Source organism: Sapajus apella, unplaced genomic scaffold (assembly GCF_009761245.1).
Source record: "Sapajus apella isolate SASKATOON/1434 unplaced genomic scaffold, GSC_monkey_1.0 scaffold9, whole genome shotgun sequence".
NCBI lineage: Eukaryota > Metazoa > Chordata > Mammalia > Primates > Cebidae > Sapajus > Sapajus apella.
Window position 1 is genome coordinate 780934 of NW_022436949.1, and position 9833 is coordinate 790766.

Consider the following 9833-nt stretch of genomic DNA (forward strand, 5'->3'; position numbering starts at 1 on the left):
TTTCCTGCCTCTCAGTCCCTCAGACTGTTACTTTTGGGGGGACTCTGCAAAGACTTCACTTCCTGAAGCAGCCTTTCTGACCCCCACTGGGTCAGATTTTGTTGGGAGCTACTTTCTTGCAGGCCGTGAACTTTAACATGATTTGGGTGTGATTCTAATGCCCTGTTTACTCGTCTGAGTCCTCTTTACCCCATAGGGCCTATCCACTTTTAGTAGGCAAGAGATGTGGTTTGTTTCTGCGGAATCCTCGTGCCCAGAACTGCACTGTCCAGTAGGGTCACCCCTAGCTGCAGGTGGCTATTGTGCACTTGAAATGTGGCCTCTCTGAATTGAGATGTGCTGGAAATGTCAAATCCATGCTGGATTTCAAAGACTTTGTACCAAAAAAAATGTAAATTAATTTTACATTCTCATTCATTATTTTTTATATTGACTACTTGTTGGAATGATGTCTTAGGGCATATACACTGTTAAATAAAGTGTATTATTAATATTTATTTCACCTGCTTCATTTTACTCTTTTGAATGTGGTGACTAGAAATTTAAAATTTATAATCACATATAAGGCTTGTATTTGTGACTCACATTATGTCTCCATTAGGCTGCACTGGTATGGAGTGTGCTGCCTGGTGCAGGTTAATGAACAAACTGGTAGACAGATCTATGTGAAAGGGTAGGTGACTGTCTTCCCACCTCAGGCTCAGCTCATGCTGCTTTGCTTTGAATGTGACCCCTGGCCCTCTTGTGCTCAGTGCTTAGAGCTGGGCAGCCTGGCTCTCAGTGGTCAGTAGACCCGAGTCCCCTAGAGATGGAGCAGCCTGAGAGAGATCACTCACTTGAAGCCTATGGGCTCTGTGCCTTACCTATAAAACACCCCACTTGAAGCCTATGGGCTCCGTCTTGCAGGAACTTTTTGCACCTTTGTCCATATTTCCGGGAATAAAATATTAACGTGATATTCTGAACTGAACAGAACAGATGCTCATTTTGATCAGTTGCAACATCCCCTGATACCGTAAGGGTGTTCATTCTTACTGGCACTAGGTGAAGACACATTTCTTACTGTAAATTTCTCATTTTGTAATATTTGGATTCTGTAATCAGATAAGATGTACTGATGAACTTGGAACTTTTTCAAGGAAAGCTCTGCAACCATGAAAGAACAAAGAACCCTTTTCTTAATCAGTAACTGTACCTTTCCTTTGTGTGTGAGACTTCAGATTTTTACTCATCCTGTACTTTATGGGGTCATTGTTAGAAGGAGGAGTTTAGTAGACTGCTTATCACTGTCAGGAGTCTTTGAACTCTGATTTCCTGATGATTTAGTGGTTACTTGGAACAGCCCTGGGTATAGTGAGAACACAGTTTTCTTGAGATGCTGCAGCTCTAACTGGCCACAGAAATTCTTGAGTCTGGTTGATATTTTGAAAGCCATAGGCTTAGTATCCAACAGGCCTCAGATCTGACAGTTACACTCAGCATTTACAGAGGGCTTTTATAATTTCCAAAGTGCTTTCACGCACGGTATCTCATTTGGTCTGTACCTTCAGTTCCCTTTTAAACAAAACTCTTTTCAGAGATGCATGCACTTGCTGTCTTCAATTTCTTTCTTCTGACTCTTCATGAAACCTCCTGAATTGTGCCTCCGGGCCCACCGCTCTGTGGACACAGCTCTCATGAAAGGTCTTCACGACAACGTTGCTAGATCCCATTGTGGATTCTCAGTCTTCTCAACCCTCCTGCTGACCCTCCTGCCTCAGTCTCCCAAAGTGCTGGGATTACAGGCGTGAGCTATCATACCCGGCCACTTCCCTGACTTTTAATCCTGGAGCCTCCTAGGTCCCGGATCTCAGATGTCTTGTCTTCTCTAGCTATACTCACTTTGTTGGTGATTTCACTGAGTCTCATGGTTTTAAATATCACTAATAAGCTAACAATTCCTAAATATTTTTCAAGAGCCTAGATTTCTCCTCTTAATTCCAGTTTCACATATCCAAGTAGCTACGTACCACCTCCACTTGGTTGTCTAAAAACATCTCCAACTTTGCATTCCCAAACCGATGCCCTGGGTGTTCTTCTGTGGACTTCTCCATTTCAGTTAATGCCAGCCTCATCCTTCCACTTGCTAAGAGCAAAGACCTGAGAGTATCTGGGCCTTCTCTTTCTTTGCACCTGACAGCAAATGTTTTCCCCTCTAACATCACCTCATCCTGAATGTGGCTGTGTCTCATCATATTTTCTACTGCTGTCACCCTGGTGTGAACCACCACCATCTCCTGCCTGAGTTATCTCAGAAGTCTCCGTGCTGGTTTCCCATTTTCGCTCTTACTCAGCACATTCCTATCTCAACAGAGCCCTCAGAGTGATCCTGTGAACATAAGAATCGGATCATGCTGCTCCTTTACTCAACCAGCTCCCACATACCCAGAAGAAAATCAAAATCCTTTCAATGACCTTAGTGGCCCTGTGCAATGTCGCACTCCCCTGACTTCAGAATATTCTCCTCCACTTTGTTCCAGGCAGTTATACTGGCCTCCTTGCTTTGTCATTCAATTCCAGGTAACATGGTGTCTTGGAGCTTTGCATTTGCTTTTCTCTGGAACAATTTCTTTTCAGAGAGCCTCATGTCTTTCTCCCCTTCCTCCTTTATACCTTTTACTCAATGTCTCCTTTTCGCTGAGAACTTCTCTGACCACCCTACTTTAACCATGCAACCCCTGCTGCCTGCCTTTCCCGACTCCTCTTTCCTACTTAAATTTTTTCTCCATGGCACTTAATACCATCTAACATACTATAGATTTTGCTTAATTTATATCATCAATCATCTGTCTCAAACTGTCAGATGCAAGGGGGCAAAAGTTTTTATTTCTACTGGTGTATCCCCCAGCAGCTGGAACAGTGTCTTACCTATAGGGCATACTCATTAAGTATTTGTAAATAAATGAACAGTCCTAGGAAATAAGCATTCTTCTTCTCTTCTCCCCTGTATGAAGGAATTGGGAGCTCAACAAGACCCGAAACCGAACCAAATATTACAGGCACACACACACATACAACACACACACAGAGACACACACATACAAAATAAAACTTAACCCAGCACAGGTATAGCATAACTAAAGTGTTTGACCTGGCGAGGGGGTAAGAACACTGGGTCAAGACAGGGTGTACACTACTTGTGTTTGGTCTGGTTACCAAAAGAAGGTTATAACTAAGCCATAAACTAAAATATTCAGGTTAATGTTTCACAAATGTACATTTTTAGATAATTGTGTAAACTTTTCAGTAAATATTTTCACAATGACATCAACGCAACAGTCTTTCTAACTCTAAGCCCAATAGCAGATTTATATGCCATCACAAAGTTTGAGACTTCACAGCAATAGACATGCAAAATTCTTAAATAGGAGACTAAATTAGAGAAGGTTCAGTCTCTCTCATGCCAATATTTCTGGATCCTCGAGGTTTCAGCAGTTGATTGCCAAGTGCTGCTTAATGGGCACAAGTGACAACTCAAAGGATACCTCTTCCACCGTGACGATGCAAAGCCCAGTTTTATATAATACAGGTGAGAAAATAATGTTTCAAGTCTCATTTTGAGATATTCCCCCTCTTGTTGGAAGACTGTCTTAGCCCCCCAGAATTGATTAGCTGCCCCTTGCTGTAGTTAGGGCTGGCTTCATGGATGTGACACCCGTGAGTGACGCAGGTTCCCACCTTTAGAAGGGCTTTACACTTGATTTAATGCTTTGCTATGACTGTTTTAACATTCTTAATCATTTTTGAACAAAGGCTCCATATTTTAATTTTGCTCTGTGCCCCACAGGGGCCAAGTCATACCAATAAGTCATAGCTGGGTGTGAAGTAAGAAGCACTAAGGAAGGACCAGGACGGACAAGGCAAGGGCCAGCTTCAATTATGTTTAAACGATCATAGATGAGGTCGAGTTATTTGGTAGTTTTATGAAGTTTATTTGCATAAATTTCCTGCACATGTTTGGCCATTGCTTCATTTAATGATTCATTAAATTTTGTTCCATTTAAATAGAAGTTTCAAAATTCATTTCATTATGTTCTGATTGTTTTCCAGAACTCATAAATCCAAGTTTAGTGACATGGCATGTTATCCTTGGTAATACATTTTAACATTATGCCATTCTTCTGATGAAAGAGGGGGAAATGCAATATCCATATTGCTACATTCTTTTTTCCTTTAAATTTTCTTTGCTTCTGAAAAGGTTGTGTTTCAAATTTGAAATCTTAAAACAGTAATTGCATACCCAAGGGCTTATAAAGGCTAGACAGGCCATGTACCGAAAGGAAAGAGACTGGCTGTGGATGATAGGGACTGTGGCAAACGAGGGAGTGTGTGCTACTCAAAGAGGCCTCTGGTGTCACTCCAGCTCACTGAGATCATGGGGAGTGTAGGCCTGGCATTATGAGATATTTCTTTCTCCAACAGAGGAACCTCAAACATAGAAATTTATGTGAAATCTCTTGCTTTTTAAAAATGTGGGCTCAAGTAAAGCACCATGTGGCTACTTTTGTAGAGGTAATTTTTGACATAATTCCTTCACTTTGTCCCAGCTAGCACTGACATATTTTTCATTTCTCTCATATGATGAGCTTTTTAATATAAGAAGTAAAATGTGTCTAATTTCATCTTGAGGATCCTTAGAGAGAACTTTTGTAACATTTGACATGTGTGAAGAAATGTTAAGTCTGAAATTCAATGACAGCAACCCACCAGGTTAGCTAACCTCCTGTGAGTGGGAAGAGACATTTGGTACAACTTCCGATGTTCTGGCAACCTCCAGGAGCTTCTCCATCATAGCTAATCATGCTGTGTGCTCTGTGTAGCACTGTGCAGTGGAGACATAATGGAAGCCACAAATGGAATTAAAATTTTTCTATAGCAGCCACATTAAAAAAAATAAGACACAAGTGAAATTAATTTTCATAAAATATTTTGTTTAATTGTGTATCTAAAATATTACCATTTCAACATGTGATCCAAGTAAAAATTATTGATGAGATATTTTACCTTCTTTTCTTTTATGCAAGATTAAAAAATATCCTGTGTATCTTTTCTACTTAAAACACATCTCAATTTGGAGTAGCCATATTTCAAGTGTTCAACAGCCATACAGGGCTAGTGGCTGCCATGTTGTAAAGTTTAGGTCATGCTGTGCTTTTGCACTCAGTCATTCAGCTAGGAAGTTGGTATATTTAATACTTTTGCTTAGTAATTTGGACCTTTGTGCATTCTGCCCTTCTCACTCTATTGACTTGCCCCAAAGTATTAAGTGCAGAATTCTGACACCCAGCTGGGGCTTAGCATTTGCCTGGTATCTTAGTTTGGGCTGCTGCCACAAAATGCCATAGATTGGGTGGCTTCTTAACAACACAAATTTATTTCGGATAGTTCTGGGACATGGAATTCCGAGATCAGGGTTTCAACATGGTCAAGTTCTAGTGAGGGGCTTCTCCCAGGCTACAGACTGTCAGCTTTTCCTCACATGGAGGAAAGAGGACAAAAAGCTCTCTGGCATTCCTTTCATAAGGGCACCAATTCCCTTATGAGGGTCCCACCCTCGCGAGCTAATCACCTTCTAAAGGCCCTGCCTCCTGATACCATCACTTAGGGCTAAAGATTTCAACCTTGAATTTTGGGGGAACAAATATTCAGTCCATAACACAGAGTTTGAGAATATTTGGGCAGGGAAGAAACAGCATCAGAAAAATAGAGGGTATGACTAAATTTGAAAATAGTTGCAGTGGTCCTACTTAAAATTTTCAGGTGACAGTGTCCTACAGGTGCAGGAAGAGTTTGCCTCTTTCTCACGGTGAGAGGTGTAGGGGGTTAGACACATGCAACTAACTATGGAGGAAACAGGTGTCACTGAGAACCCAGGTGCTGTAACTCAGGTGTTTGGATGGGAGGCAGGCAGAGGCTTCTGTATTGGGGCAGATGAGCAATGAGAGGATGCTCTTTGCATCTGGCTTCAGAAACCAGCTCACCTGGCTTTGGAGGAACCCATGGGTGATTTACAATATCCAAGAGGTATGGGATATGAAAAACCCAGGTATTGATGTTGGGATGAAGTGAAGGTTTGCTTCAATGCTTAGTCAGGAGATGGCAAGAGGAATTTAGAGGGAAGTCTGGTTCTAGGCCTCCGGGCAGATTCCATCTAGTGGGGTTCCAAGATAAAGCTGAAGTTTGTTGTCTCCTGAGTCCATTCATCCCTTGTGATGGTGGTGGGGAAATACTTTCGGGCACTGTTACAGCTCCTTAGTCCACACTTTCTCTGTGGAAGGTATAAAGCTTCTCTTTCCCCCCACAATTGGTGTATGCTATCTTTCAACACTTGGGTTCTTGTTGCCTTTCTGTATTCACATAGAAGTTTGCACTGGTTTCCATTAGTTGCCATTTTTACTAGTTTGGTTCTGCATTTTGTCAACAGGAATGATTTTGCTGCAGACTGAAAATATAAGTATTTGGCTGAAAATTCTGTAATTGGGAGTTTTAGTCTTCTAAACCACAATAGTATGGCTAAATTTGGGTTGTTCCTGATATAGGATATGCTTAGGGAGTGAGAATGTTGATTTGGGGTTCAAGTCAGGCTGAGGAATAACCTTAAGAACTTGAGTCCAAGTATGAGTTACTAGGATGGGCTATAGAGATTGTGGGCACAGGGTCATAATTATTGTAGGTACAAGGGCATAATCATGACCCTGGAGAATTTGAGTTGCCTGTGTTCTTTTACTTGCATAATTTCTCCTGCTTAGAAATCCCTCCCTTTTCTTTAACACTAATTTTAAGAATTTTCAATAATTATTTAAGAATTTCCTTCATAATTCTTGTTAAATCAATCTACTCATTCATGCATGCATTCATTTATTAACTATATTCCTCAGTGTACAAATGTTTATTGGACACCAAATGTCAGGCACTGGGCTAGGTACTAGAGATTCAAAACCAATGAAGCCATGGTCTCCATCCCTAAGAAGCTCAGCACCTGGCAAATTCTTCACACTTCAACCCACCTTGAGTCACTGGAGTCTGTCCAGTTATTTCTCGGTATTCATTTAACTGGTTTTATGTTCAATTTGTGTTTGTTCCTAGTATACTCCCTGAAGTGACCAGGCATTTTCATTAGCAAAAATTATGCTTTCTCCTTTTCTTATCATCATAGGGCCTGGTATTCTGCACAGAGTAGGCTCTAATACACATTGTTAACAGAGGGACCACTTTTCAGGGTAAATAAATCAGGTCAGCTGATTATTACTTTTGCACACGATTACTGATATTGCTAAGAAATTTGAGGGTTTTTGACAATGTAGTCAATTGCCATGAAAAGCTTCCATTTTGAACCTGTAGACTAAACACAGCCTCTGTTGCCCTTGCATGCGCCAGATACCCCGTAGACACCCTCTTGCAAAAGTACAGCAGTATGTTTGACTTTTAATGACAGGAGGATTAATTTAAAGTTAGATCTACACGGATGTCTTCCTTGTGTGTTGCAACCGTCCAAGAAGTACAGTTTGGGAAGGTCCCCTAATGAAGTATATAAATAGTAACTTTCTTTCAAACTCTCAGTGAAGGTTGCTGTATTACTGAAGTGAATTTCAGTGACCCCTTACTCTAGAAGGAGGCCAGGGTAGAACACATTTTTACAAATAATACACTTTGCTTTGCAGCTCTGATAATTTTTTTCTGTCTTTGAGTCTGTCACATAACCAGGAGGCTGCTTGTTTCTTAGGACAAAGGTATTTGCATGGAAACTGATCAAACCATTATTATTAATAATCTCATGACTGAGGCATCACCAATGCTTTTGTGCATTTGAGGGTAGCAAATAAATTAAAGTTTTATTCTGGAGACTCTGGAGGCATACAAGAACAAAGAAGCTTATGAGCACAGTGGGTGGTGGTTCTTTCTTGGCTAAGGCACATTTGTGCTTGGGAGAACTGCTGTCCCATTTCTGCAGCAATGGAACCCTATTGGTCAGGGGTCTTCTAATGAATTGGTCATAGGAGCCCTTAAAGGTAGTCATGATAACAGGCTATACCATTGTTAATGAGATTTTCTTTCTGACAGGGCACCAACATGCTCCTTGAAAAAAGGTACAAGCAAGGCTCATTACAGCCACACGCAGAGGCTACTAGCAAATGAGAACAGATTTGCCCTTTGCTTTGGTGGGAATTGGGAGGATGAGGGGAATTGTGATGGGAGGTGGAGATACACTCTCTGCCTTATGTCCATATTCATAGCATTCAATCTTAGAATATCTTAGAATAATGGATTCAGTCTCCCAGTTTTCATTCTCATACATGCTGTACACATTCCCTGCCTTGAACTGGGCATCTAAGTGGTTAGAACATTTGACCAAAGAGGCCAAGGCTGAACTGCTTCCCACAGAGAACAATGAACTTTACAGCCCACATTTCTCCCTATCTGTTCTTCTTCACACTCTATTCATCCATTTATGGTTTTCCTGTCCCCCCATTTCTCCCTTCCCTACCACCCCAGTATCTGAATAGGGTATCAGGGTTTTAAGACTGTGTTTCTCACATTTGCAGCGTGTTTATTCTGAGAGTTTATGTGGAGCTCCTGGGGAGAGGTGGGGTGGGAACAGAGTGGGGCATGAACCTTCTCTCTTTGTTTTGAACCCAACAATCTTACATATTGATCTAGTCTTTAGGAGATTAAACAAAAAATGAAAAAGTTGACATTTCTATGGCACGTCAAAGCTTATATGCAACTTCCCAGACAATATTTCATTTAATTCCAATAATATAGGAATTGTTACAACCATAGAGGGGCTAAGTGACATGCCCAAGGCCACCATCTCATTGTGACAAAGCTTTTTTGTTTTGAGACAGACTTCCTCTGTCACTCCGGCTGGAGTGCAGTGGTATGAGCATAGCTCACCACAGCCTCAACCTCCTGGGCTCAGGTGATCCTCCCACCTTCTGAGTAGCTGGGACTACAGTTGCATACCACCACACTTGGCTACTTTTTTCATTTTCTTATAGAGACAGGGTCCCATCATGTTGCCCAGGCTTGAACTCAAGCCACCCTCCCACCTTGGCCTCCCAAAGTGCTGGGATTACAGGCGTGAGCGAGCATCCCCAGCTCAGAGCTGGGTCTTAATACTGAGACCAACACCTGTGTCATTCTCCAGGGAAGAAGGCAGAAATCATGAAGGTGTGTGAAATGTTGAGTGAGGCAAATGGATCCTGAAGCCCAGGGTCAGGGCTTCTGGGCAAGAGAAAGTGCATCCTATTTCTCAGTTTTATGAAGAATAAGCTTGAGATTTTGAAGGCCTCGCTGGCACAGAAGCAGCTCAGAGGCGACGGAGGTCAGACAATGTTTTCTGGAGAGAAAACTGCTCCTGGGGCCTCCTTGACTGGGTTTGGGGCAGTGCCCTGGCCTGGGAGAGCGGGCACTGGGTCATCAGGATCCCTTTGTTTTGGGTTTTTTCTCTCCCCTACATGAAACATACAGTGGTGAGTGCTTGATAGGGCAGAGTCCTACCTGGTTTGCCGGCCGACAAAACATGACTGGTCTTTCCTTTAGAGTGGGGTTGTTAGATAGCTTTGTCTAGAAAGAGTCACTGTAAGGGACAGGTCACCGACAACTTGGGCAGTAGGAACTGAAGAGGGAGGCACAGTAACTCCTGGAGAAGAGCCACAGTTTCTAAGGTGAGTTTCCTAACTGTCTCTGGAAAGTAGCATTCGGTAAACTGGGGGAGAACACTAGAAGCACTGCAAGGCAAAGGACGGAGGGTGGATTTTCCTCCCTGGAGCCTCCAAGCTCTGTCTCATCCA